This window comes from Salmo salar, chromosome ssa19 (genome assembly GCF_905237065.1).
Source record: "Salmo salar chromosome ssa19, Ssal_v3.1, whole genome shotgun sequence".
NCBI classification, from domain to species: Eukaryota; Metazoa; Chordata; class Actinopteri; order Salmoniformes; family Salmonidae; genus Salmo; species Salmo salar.
The window spans coordinates 29453668-29466400 of record NC_059460.1 but is presented as its reverse complement, the minus strand read 5'-3'; positions in this window follow the sequence as shown (position 1 = coordinate 29466400).

The following is a 12733-nucleotide window of genomic DNA, read 5'->3' as shown; positions in this document are numbered from 1 at the left end:
AATAAAGTGAAGAAACACTCAACAGAACAATAAATCACAGCTGCCAGAAATGTAGAAAGGTCATAAACATCTATATAAAACTACTGTAATAAAAGTTGATCTGTTATTGCAAGTTATGTTCATGGTTATTATGTTTGTAAATGCAAATCTGGAGCTTTCTGAGTTCACTCTCTTATGTAATGATGCAAGAGAAATGCATTTACACAGATAAATGAACTGTACAGCTAATACACAATACAACATTAAGTACCAGGGGGTTACTTACTGACAATACATTTCTAGAGCATGTGATCAACTAACAATATGTGCCATAAGATCAGTCCAGTGTCTCCTTTGAGAAGATTGTGTAGATCTTTAGGGGGGGGGAAATCTAATGTAATCCTTTTTAAGATTGAATTTTAAGGCAGCAAGATTTGAAAAACGTTAAAGGGGTGTAGACTTTCTATAGGCACTGTATATGACATATCCTGGTACCTTGAATACCCTCAATAAGATTCTAAGCTGCCTGTGGAAAAAAGTCCATATTTAAGTGTGTCAGTCACAGGATGGGGCAGTGCTGGCCACAGGAGAAGTAGAGCATCTCTAGTGCATCTGGTTCCTGTGGGATTTTCATGACATCTGTCTGACCTTTGCCTGTCTGACCTTTGCCAGGCTGTACCACCACAACCTTTCCACCTCCCGGGCCTTCTATTAGAGGGTGCACTTTATTATCTGGCATCTTGAAGTCAGTAGGGGCAAAAGCTATTCCATTCTTCTCAGCCCACAATTTTGGTTTCTCTGTCTTGTCTTTACTGTCCTTTGAGACGTCACCCTTAGCACTGCCCTTGCTGACAGGGCTTAGGTCATCCTGGTGCGGGTCTGAGTCACAGCCATGAGGCAGGTTGAAATAGGTGCACTTTGGCACCAAAGGCTTCACAGACTTCACTATGTCCTCCAAATCAGTGTGGCCGAAAAGGGAGTAAGGGACGTCTTCTTTTGTATCTTTGCACACATCTTCAGTTGATGCAGATGTGTTCTTGTTGATATCAATAGGCTCTGAGACAGACTTTCTGATCACGCACTCTCTGAGGAGCCACCTGTCTTTGTCTATCAGGAAACAGTCTCCAGGCCCGACCTGTGCATTGAAGGCGATACACCGTGTTGGATCACTGTATGTGCCTACAGAGCTTGTGGCATTGAAGTATGATAAGTCAGACATCCCTTTGGTCTGTGCATTATGAAATGGGGAAAGGCTGATCTTACCAGGAAATTCTCTGGACTTTGGTTTCAGGGAAGATGGGGGCTGACTTTCACTGGCACGGTCTTTGACATTGGTATCTTTCTTTCCATAAAGCCTATCAATTGTTCTCCTGACAACGCATTTGGTGATGGATTTCTTCACTGAATCATCCTCACCACTGAACGTCTCAGTTGATGTCTGTGATCGATGACCACCACTGTCAGAAGTCTCCGGTCTGTTGTCAGACAGATCTGAGGTGTTTGGGCTGGGTAGTCTTGTTTGTCCATACTGAATGTCCACAACGCTTTTTGCAATAAACAATTCCTTTATTGACTTGACCCTATTTCCGTCAGGCTCTCTAGTTATACAACCGTCATAGCTAAATGCCAACAAGGATCGTGGAGCTGGGGGGGACATGACTACAGTCTCTGACGTATTTTTGTCTTGCTCTTTGACATCATCACCGCCTGAGACAGCAGAAACCTCTATTTGGCCAAACGGTTTGATGCCAGTTGTCGCTATAGTAATGCTTTTCCTTTGCTCTACATCAGCAATCTTCTTATCCAGTATTTTTACTCGCTCTGCTACAGATGGTAATGGTTCCTCAAAACAGTTGGTTGTTTTTGCTTCAGTCTTTTCATAATGTTTATCCTCCTCAGAAGGCTCTTCCTCTAAGGTTTCCTGATACTCCTCCTCTGGGTATGGCTCATCCACTACACTAACATGTTCTACATCAGAGCCAGACAGCTTCTCTTCATAGCTTACTCGCTTCTCCTCTGAGCTACACTGATTATCCTCAAAGTTTGCTTCTTCTGCAGTATCAGTTTGTTGTTCGAAGCTAACATGCTGCGCACTATTCTTCCCACTAACCTTATCCATCCTGTCAGCAATAGAATGCTGCTTGAACAAGCTAGGCAGTGTTTCTCTGACAGCATACTCAGTTTCTTTTTGAGTAGTCTGCTCCACCCATAAGTGAGTCTGCTCATCCTGCACGCTAATGTGTGCATTTGCATAGCTCAAGTCATCTTCATGGCTTTCCTCTTCCTCCCCTAAGCTAGCCTTGTCTTCTTCAGGGGTGAACTCTATTTCTTCTCTACTAACCTGCATCTTCATACATTTAACCCCCTTCTCTTCATGACTTAGCTGGTTCTCAATGTGACATTCCAGCTCTTCCTCTGAGCTAGCCTGCTGTTCTTCAAGATTAGACGTGCTTTCCTCACTGCTAACCTTTGCATCCATACGTTTAATCTCAGTGTCTTCATGGTTTGGTTGGTTCTCAACATAATGTTCCAGCTCTTCATCTGAGATTGCCTGGTCTTCTTCAGGGGTCGACTTTCCGTCCTCACAGCTATCCTGCAGCGCCAAGCATTTGACCTCTGGCCCCTCATGGTTTGGCTGATCCTCTATGTGACACTCATATTCTTCCTCTGAGGTAGCCTGCTCCTTGAGGGTGGATACTCTTTCCTCATAGCTAACCTGCAGCCCCACATAGCTTGGCTGATCCTCTATGTGACATTGCTGCTCTTCCTCCAAGCATACATCCTCCATACATCTAATTTCTGATACCACATAGCTTAGTTGGTCCTCAACATGACATTCCTGTTCTTCCTCCGAGCTAGCTTGGTCTTTTTCTAAGCTTTCCTTACAGCTAACCTGCAGCTCCATGCATTTGATCTGCTCCACATGTGGGTTCTCAATGTAGTATTCCTGCCCTCCCTCCAAGCCTTCCTCCTCCTCCCTGCTAAACCTCAACTCAACAAGTGTAACCTCTGACTCCTCATGTTGGTTTGAGCTAGCCTGGGTTTGTTCAGCAGTGTACTCTCTGTCCTCATTGCTAAGCTGCAGATCCATACATTTGTTCTCCTGCTCCACAAGTGCATTCTCAATATAGGATTCCTGCTCTTCCTCCAAGCTTTCCTCCTCCTCCACATAGCTTGACTGTATGTCCCCATCCTTCACTTTGGTCTCCAAGGGACACGCTTGCAGTTCCAAATAGCCATCATGCAATGCTAAACTGTAAACCCGCTCTATGTCTGAGTATGTCTGTTCTTCATCATGGTCAATCTGTTTGTCGCTACATTTAGCCTCTTCTTCCCAGTTGTCCTGCTCAAGTTCAGAACCTTCCTTATTTGCTGCCTGTCTGCTTCTATGGCAAGTAAAATCCTCTTTAAAGTTGTGTTCTTCTGAGGACAAGGGCTGCTCTTGCCTACTGCTTTGGCTCTCTGGGATTGGTGACATCTTGTTTTCAGTCACCTCTTTGGGATGGTAAATATTTATAAATCTTTTAATGATGGATTTAACATCAACATTAGCATCAATATTAAGCACATTATCATTTGAAGCCTCTTCTTTAGGGACTGCAGTTGATTTGGCATTTACCCTTTCATCTGGGAATGACTCCACTTTTTCATTCGCTTCTTTAGACATTTCTATTTCATCCCCCTCCATGCTTTCGCTCACCCCGGTTGGAAGGGCTGCCAATGCTTCCTTCAGCTTTTCAGGCAAGTCAAGCTCATGTATTAGCTCATCGATATCCAATGCCTTTTCTTCAATGATGTAGTCCTTTTCTGGGCATGTCTCAAACAAGACATTGTGCTCTGAACTGTTCAGTGTTGAGCTGCGACTTCTGACTTTGCTGTTGAGTTCCTGGAAACCCTTCCAACTTTGAAGTAGTTGTGTGGAAGTTGACTTTTGCAATTCTGACAGACTAGCTTTCAACTCCTCTGCACCCTCTATGTTGGCAATTTCTCTCAGAGACTCCATCATTTTCAAAGCCTCAGCACAGCTTACACTGTTTGCATTCAGTTCAGGTATGTTCCAGTTAGTGAAGCTTTCCTTTAAAGTAATAACAGATAAGAAAGAAAGGAGAGCTTTAGTAGATGACCCAAATGTAGAGGCCACATGGGAGGAGAAATCAGGCAAGCTGTTTGACTTTTCAAGACAAGATGGACGATTGTTGTGTGTGATTTGTCTAATTGACTGAATTGAGAAACAGAGCTTCTCTAGCACAGGTTTCATATCTGGCTGGGGAGGAAGTTTGTCTGTGTGTGACAGTATCTGTGTTTTTGTTAGGGGCTCCTCTGCTGTTACTTTGGTGCTGTCTCCCTGATCTGAATTGCTCAGCTTATCATCCCCGTTCATCTCTTTGTGATTCACTAAAGCGGAACTGGGAGGTATTGGCTTCGTCAAAGAGGAATTGAGGTGTACTGGCGTTGATTTGGGCGATAATGGTGTTTTGTGGCTTTTTCTTGGTAAAGGTATATTTTTCAAAGTGGGACTTACTGGTGATGGTTTGCTTTCCAGGGATTGATTTCTAGATACTGGCTTCTTTTTAACCTTGAGACCCATAGGTGGTGACACTATTTCCAATGACTGAGAATACGGTGACAGTCTATTTTTCAATGTGCGATTACTAGGTACTGGTATCTTTTCTGAAGAGAGATTACTGGGAGCATTTCTCATCACAAGAGTTGTGGGTAATGTTGCAATTTCAGGTGAGACGTTGTGTAATGATGTTTTTAAAGAGAAATGTCTTGGTAGTGGTGTCCTTCCTTGTCGAGGACTGCTAGATAATTGGGTATTTTCCGAAGTGGAATCACTGGGTAAGGACTTATTTGGTAGTGATGTCTCTTCCAATGAGTGACTGTTAGGTAATTGTGTTTTTTCTACTGTGATTTGAACAGGATTTGATAGATGGGCCTTCTCCAAAGTAGTATTACTGGGTATTGAAGACTTCTCCACTGACGCTCTTTTGAGTGATAGCTGCTTTTCTAGGGAGAGATTACTGATCAATCGTGTCTTCTTCATTGGGAGTTTAGGTGTTGATGGTCCTTTCAGAGTGGAGTGGTTAAACAGTGTTGTTTTTTTCCAAAACATGGCCAGTGGGTGATATGGGTCTTTCATCTGATGTGAGACTAGTAGGTGATGTCGACATGAAACATGAGGGACTACTAGCTAATGGAGCCTCATCTAAGACAATGTTGGATATCTGGGTTTTAGCAGGCAGTGATGTCTTCTCAGATGAGAGACCATTGAAGATTGATGCCTTATCCATCAACACCTTTTCCACAGTAGGATCACTGGATATTGAAGACTTCTCAGCTGAAGCTTTTCTAAGTGTTAGTTGCTTTTCCAGGGTGAAATTACTGACCAATCTTGTCTTTTTTGTTGAGAGTTTAGGTGATGGTGGTTCTTTCAGAGTGGAGTGGTTGAACAATGTTGTCTTTTCAAATACATGGCCAGTATGTGATGGAGCCTTATCTGATGAAGGACTGCTTGATAAGGGTTGTTCTTCATCACCTAGACTACTAGGTGATGAACACATGAAATATGAAGGACTGCTAGCTATGGAAGACACATCTAAGTCTTTGTTGGATAATGGTGTCTTCTCCATCTGCGTTTTAGCAGGCAGTTGTGTCTTCTCAGGCAAGAGACTGTTTGAGACTGGGGTCTTCTCTATTAAGGAGCTATTTGGTACTGATTTATTTTCCAATGACAGACCATTTGTGATTGGTGGCTTCTCTTCTGAGATATTTTTAGGCATTGATGTTTCTTCCAAGGAATGACTGTCAGATGGTGATGGCTTTTCTACTGAGATTATTGCAGTTGGAGAGACTGAGAGACCGTTGGAGAAAGGTGTCTTTTCCACTGATTGATTAATGGGCAACCTTTCCTGTGTAGTATCACTGTGTAATGGAGTCTTTTGCGATGATTGGTCAGAAGGACATGGTAATGTTGTGATTTCCAAAGCCAGGTTGGTCTGTGTTGCTACATTTTCAAATGTTCTATTTGGAAATGCAGTCATTTCCAAAGATGGACTACTTGGTATTTGTGTTTTTTCCTTAAACAAAGAAGGCTCATCGTCTTCAGTATCCATTTCACAATTGAATTCTGATACATCTGGAACAATGTCTCCCTCAGTTTCTACCGGAGACATTGTTGGTGTCTCCACATTTTGAGTTTCCTCCACTGGGTCTGGGTACACAGTTGGGAGGGCTTTCTCTAACCAATTCTCAACATATTCATTGATATTAGAAGAGCTCAGATCATGACTCTCTTTATCAATCCTTCTCTCCTCGTGCATAGACCTCTGCCTTTTTAGTGTTCCCTCCACCTCGGCCTCCGTAGGAAATGAAACATGCAATACGTGATTCTTTACTGAAACTGAAGTCTTGTTTCTATTTTCAGTAACATTTAGTTCTTTCACTGACGATTCCTTTGGGTTTTCAATATTTAAATTGATTTCCTTTCCTTTTAGTTTCTTTTTGTTTTTGATGACACTTCTGGCAGGTTTTGGTCCATACATTTTCCTTATGGATACATTCCTGCTAAACCCCCCAGTTTTCACTCTTTTATTGTTTTCAGGAGCATTTGCATTACTCTCTTTACGTCTTTTGTCTGGTGTTGTAACCTTACGAACCTGGTTCTTTTTCACTTTGGGCTTTGAGAACATTTTCTTGACTTTCTTTACACCAGTGGTGGAGTTTTCTTTGCTTGCTTCAGAGACCCACTCTGGGGTGTCATTGTCTTTGGTGGGCATGGAGAGAGGGGTTTTATGGACATTTAGTACCCTGTTGCGTAGGAGAGATCCTCCAGTCTTAAATTTGGGGATGGTGAACTCAGATGAAAGAGACTGGTCAGCCCTCCACAAGCTGATTGACTTTGAGGCTGTAGAGGGTCTACCCAGCTCCAGCTCATTACTGGAGGACAAGTGGGCTGTGTCAGAGGTGGCTGTTCTTCCGTACATCATCCCATATATGGACACACCCTGGACATTGTACTGGCTGTTAGGCAGGAAATTGTCCTGACAGGTCTGCTGCTCGTATATGTGCATTACACTTTCTATGACTTCCTCCCCGCCATTTTGGAACTGCAACATCTCAGCCATGCCTGATTTAAAAGTGGATTGAGTCTTATTGTAATTGCTGATATCCACAGAGCCAACTCCCCTTGGTTTAGGAACTGGCTTGCTGCTGCACTGTCTGACCATGCAGTATTCCTCCTTTACCTCTCCGTTCTCAGTTGTCTCTCTGTAGGAGTTAGAACCTACCATGTTCTCCTGAATCTCATCTCCCAACATTGTTTTGATGCTCTCCACTGAGGCCTGCTTCTGTCTATATCTCCTGGGTCCTGGGGTAGGAGCCCTCCTGGGAGAGACCACACCCACATGTGTTTTAGCATCATCCTCATTGTCTACTTCCACACTGGTAAGTGTGCTGGTCTCTGGAGACATATCATCCTTATCATCATGATCATCCTTTTTAACATTGTACCCATTGATGGTGCCCATGGTGTTGGGTTGTGTTGGTGGTAGGATGTTGGACTCAGGAGAACTGTTCTCAGACTCAGCCGCACTGAGCTGGTTGGCCACACTGGACCTGCTCAGGGTGGTGGTCCAGTGGATGGTTTCTTCCTCTCTGATGGTTAGTCGCACCTTCATTTCCACTGTCATGCTGCCATCCTGGTTCACCCGAAAGGACTTCTCAATGTCATCGTCACCGGGCATGCAGTTGTCTGCCCCTTCACCCCTATCTACATGGTAGGAGTCGCAGTCTGTTTCGGCCACTGACTCCAGAAAATGGCCAGCCTCCAGTTCTACAGATTCTGCGTTGTTACTGGGGAGGTCACACTCACTTCCTGCAATGCAGTGGTTTATCTGATTCACAAAGTATCTCTCTGACGATGGGGAGAAAAGTTTTGATTTGCCGCTAGATATAGGTTTCTTTTTCCCTTTGGAGTGGATCAAAAGAGAGAGTGTAGAACGATGGATGGGTATTTTTTGGGAGGCAAGAATGTTCAGCATGTCAGCAAAGAAAAAGAGAACAAAAACAATAGTTAGGAAAACCAGATCCACAGTCCACACAGTTCATACTGCATAATGACTGGCCGCATATGAAGAGAGTAGGCCTTTGTAGGTCATTCATGGTATTATGGATGATAGTAATGTCTCTGCACTTTCCCACTGCTTATCCCGTACAAGCATGTAGACATGGAGGGGATAGATTACTACTGGACAGACAGTAGCACTGTAGATGTGACACCTGAATGTTTAACAATGCATTTTCAATATTCTCAAAGTAATGCAAAACATGCCAGTTAATAGGCAGATGCTATCCAAATGATTTTTAAAACATCAAGACAAAAACATGCTTCAAAATACATACAAAATGTTGAGTGAACATAATGAGACTTACGGGATGCTGGTTGCTTTAGTCTTTTAGATGCCATTCGTCTAGCAGGCAGCCATGTTGAAGCAGAAGATTTTTGTGTCTTGTAGTTTCCAGATTTAAAGGCCTCCCGACCAGCAGCTACTACAATCCCAGAGCATATAATCAGAGCTGGGAGCCCATCCACCTGCAGACAGAATGAAATATTTTAACTGTAATAGTGTAATAAAATGTTGTTGTGAACGGCATCTATTAATGATTAAAATAGCTTACTTTTAGAATCATGACTTAAGACTAATAATGTATGTATCCAAAATATTTCCATACTGTATGTACCTAAATATGTACCTAAACACTGGTATGTACTTAAATCATGTTTGTACCTAAATCAGAACTACAATTTAAATGATTTCATACATTTATCAATTCAATTCATCAATTAAATGTATCATTCAATAAATATGTGACACCAGGGCTATGTATGAAATCGATCTCATGACACATCAGCAGAAGATGCACATCCTGAGGTCCTTAGCAACACTATCCCAAAATGCCTTCTCAGTTAAAAGGATATAACAATTGAGGAGCTTAAGACTTTCCCTTTTTATGTCAGTTATTTATGGGTCCTGATGTGAGTCCAACTATTATGGATCAGTAAGGCCAATCAGTTAGGGCCAGGTCACCTCCAGTCATGAGGTGAGGCCATCACAGAATAATGCCAATGCATGTTGTGTGAGATAAGAGTTGAGTGCCTGAACCTCCATGTGTTTGGTTACAGTATCAGCACTGGTTTCCTGTCTAACTGGAGCTTGAGATTAAACATATGAAATATGTGTTTTTAAACAATATCAAGCAAATCTGAATTACTAATAGCAGTAACTTTAGTGTCCATAGGCATGGGGAGAGCACTTACCCTTCTTCCATCTGGTGTGTGTAGTTTTAGCACAGGAAAGTGCATCAACTCGGACAAGTAATCCAGCAGAGCCTCAAATGTGGGTGTGGTTCTCTTCTGTAGCATCAGATTATGTTTGACACTGGGGTCCCCATTCTGGAATACCATCAACCTCTTAGGTGTGCGTACAATGACAGGGGTATTTATGCGCATGGGCCTGCCAGGGTTCTGTTTGGCCAGCTGCAAGGCCCGATGCCGGGCGCTCATGGGGCGGGTATTGTACCAGGGTGGCAGCTTCTTATTGGCTACTGCCATGTTGATGGGTTTGACCTTCCGCTGGTCAGAGCAGATGTAGGCCTTCCCATCCTCCAGTTCATCTAGTGTGTGCACTGCATGGACCCCTCGGGGGGTGGTGATGTTCCTTACTCCGAATGGCAGCGGGACCTTCTTGGAGAGGCTGTCTAGGAGGGCATCGAAGGTCTTGAAGGTGCGATTGTTGATGACCATGCGCAGGCCACTGAACTGAGGGTCACCACTCTTGTAGAAGCAGATGCGCTTGGAGGCGATGGGATCTGTGATATATGGGTGGCGTGACGTGGTCACTGTGTGCCCACTCCCTGAGGACTGGTCCTGGGCGGGCTTTGTGAGCCCCACAACACTCATTTTGATTGGTTAATAGGCTACAGATAGAAAGGGGAGTTGGATGAAGAAAAAATGTTAAACATTAATTACTTGATTATTATGGGATTGTGATATCTGTTGTAGTATATCAGATCAACTTTCAAGGATACAAATCAAACCTGCATTGCAGTGGTATCAGTAGTATCTTAACAAAAAATGTTTTTTTCTCTACATCAAATAAAACGACAGAATAGTTTTGGACGGTGGTTAATTAGCAGGTCGACTCCCCTCAAGGTTCTTATAGAATTTTCCAGTGTCAAAAATGTAATTAGGAGTTGTCTAAACAAACACATTGTGTAAACATTGTTAGGCAGGTTTGATCCTTGTTGGCGTCACTCATTATGGCTGCAGAATCATGTGTCATCAGTCATTAGACTATTAATATCAATAGTATATCATTCTGAAAAATGAAGGCAATTGTGATAACTTATGTGCTGTTAAAACAATTCAATTATATTAAATTCAAATTATATTATTCTTACCAGTGCTGTAAAAGAAATATCTACATGGGAAATAGGTCATAAGAGTCTGGGGGGAAATGCAACAATTGTGTTTCCTAATGTACTTGAATGGGTACACTATTTCAATTATTTCGGATCTGTGAACACATGATCATTATGATTACAGAATTATCACAAGCGGGAAGTCCCATTAGCAATACTCATTATGAATAAAGGATGTAAACAAAACCCAGTCAAAACATTGACCTCTAGCTATTTTCCTCGTTAGGCCTAATTGTTTACTTGTGGCAGATGGAGTGACGTCTTGAGGGCATATGCTGTTTAAGGGACCCCGTGACATCAGGTTTAACAGACTACTAGGAAGCGGGAACCTTCCAAGTAACTGACATTTTCAATTACTTAATTACCCATGTTAAGCTATTATTGACAACAATAAACTACAACCATGAAACAACATTGTAATGCATTATGTATCATTTTTAGCTATTTCAGACTATTGGGTAATATCAAAGTAGTTGAAAATAGTCTGATCCTATTTCTGATGAGGAATTTGTAGAAATAAAAATGTGTTCATATAGGGTAACTATTTATCACAGTCCCTTTCGTATCCATCACAAAATATTACTGTAAAGTAACATTAAAGCCACTGTTATATAGAAAAATATATACCGTTATCTATCTTTTACCTACAAGGTTATCTATGTTAGACCTACAAGGTAGCTAGGCTAAACATAGATTAACCTGAACACAGGTATGTGCGATAGCTCAACAACTCCTCTCATTCACAATAAAACAAATACATAAGTGAATGAAAATTTCAATAACATAAAAAGATTGAGTAAACTTACCTAATATCCCATCCTAAAAATCCCAGAAATCCCAGTTGGTGTATCCACAAATGTATCCACAAAATGTTGTCCCGTGCTCTGCATTTTGGCTACTGTTGGCCAGCTCTGTGCTGGGAGCTAAGGGTTATTTTGGGAGGCAACATCATGGTTAATTTGCTTAATCTTTGCTCTAAAATAATCTCCCCTACAACAGTGTTGTGGGAGAAGAGAGGGACTGTGTGTAATAGGCCTGCCCAGATCAAATAATACCATTTATTCAGCTGTCATTCATTGTTTCTAGAACATATATTTAAGAGAGATTCCCACCTGAGGAGATAATGTGTATTTCTCTGCAAAACCATGACAGTGATTGAAATATGATCACATTTGTATCTAGGCTCATTGAACATTTAATTTTGAGTGTTAGCCTAATAATTCAAATGTACAACACCCCTTTCCATATTACACTACCAGTGAGAATAACATGAAATACTGATAATAGAAAGTGAAATTAGTGCACATTTGCAGGTTTGTCCATTCTGACCACTAGGGCCAGCAGATGAGCAGATAGTAGTTTACTCAATTCTAATTTTCCAGCAAGGCAAGGCCTAATCTCATTGGAGAGACTTCTTTAGGTAATAAGGATTAGGGGGCTTTCAATCAGAGGACCCTCAGAGAGTGTGCTTATTCTCAATGAGGTGATATGAGGTGTGCACAGCACATCACGCTCTGCCTTGGCATTGTCAATTCAGGGATACAACCTTTACTTCAAGTTTAGGCCACCTTCCCACTCCTCCTACCTGTAGCAACAGCAGTGGGTTATGACAGGCAGCAGTAGGCCTAAAATGAGGGATTTTATTTTATTTGGATCTCTTTTAGTCCCCATTTGGACTAATCTTCCAAGAGTCCTTAAATATTAAAATACAATTTAACAACAATTTTCTTTCATTCACCCGTGCATTGGTTCCTCCTTTAAAAGATGCGTCATACTGCAGCACACCGTGCAGGCTGCTGCAGCATTCTGTCACGTTATTTAATTGCCAGCCATTTTTTACATTAATGCAAGTTAGTGCGAGTTTGACCACCAGACGGCATCTTTGAGAAGCATTTGATAGTCTCCCATATTGGCATTACTAGAGAATTTAAAACCTTTTTTGTAATAACATAGTACATGGGATTGATTTTATGAGATTTGGCTTAATAAATTTGATTAATATTATGGTGTTTCTATTCCGAGAAAAACATACTTGTACCTTCTAAATGTTCTACTTTTGTGATTCCACATTTCCCTATAGCAGGTATTCCCAAACTGTAATCATAGATTCAGATCCTTCAGGCGAGAAAAAACAGGGGTACGCGCAATGCTGTCGGGTGTACGCCAAATAAAAATGTGATTCACATAAAAAAAGTATATATATATATATATATATATATATTTTTTTTTACTTTTATTTTTCTTCACATTTTCAAACAGTCCATTTATATTT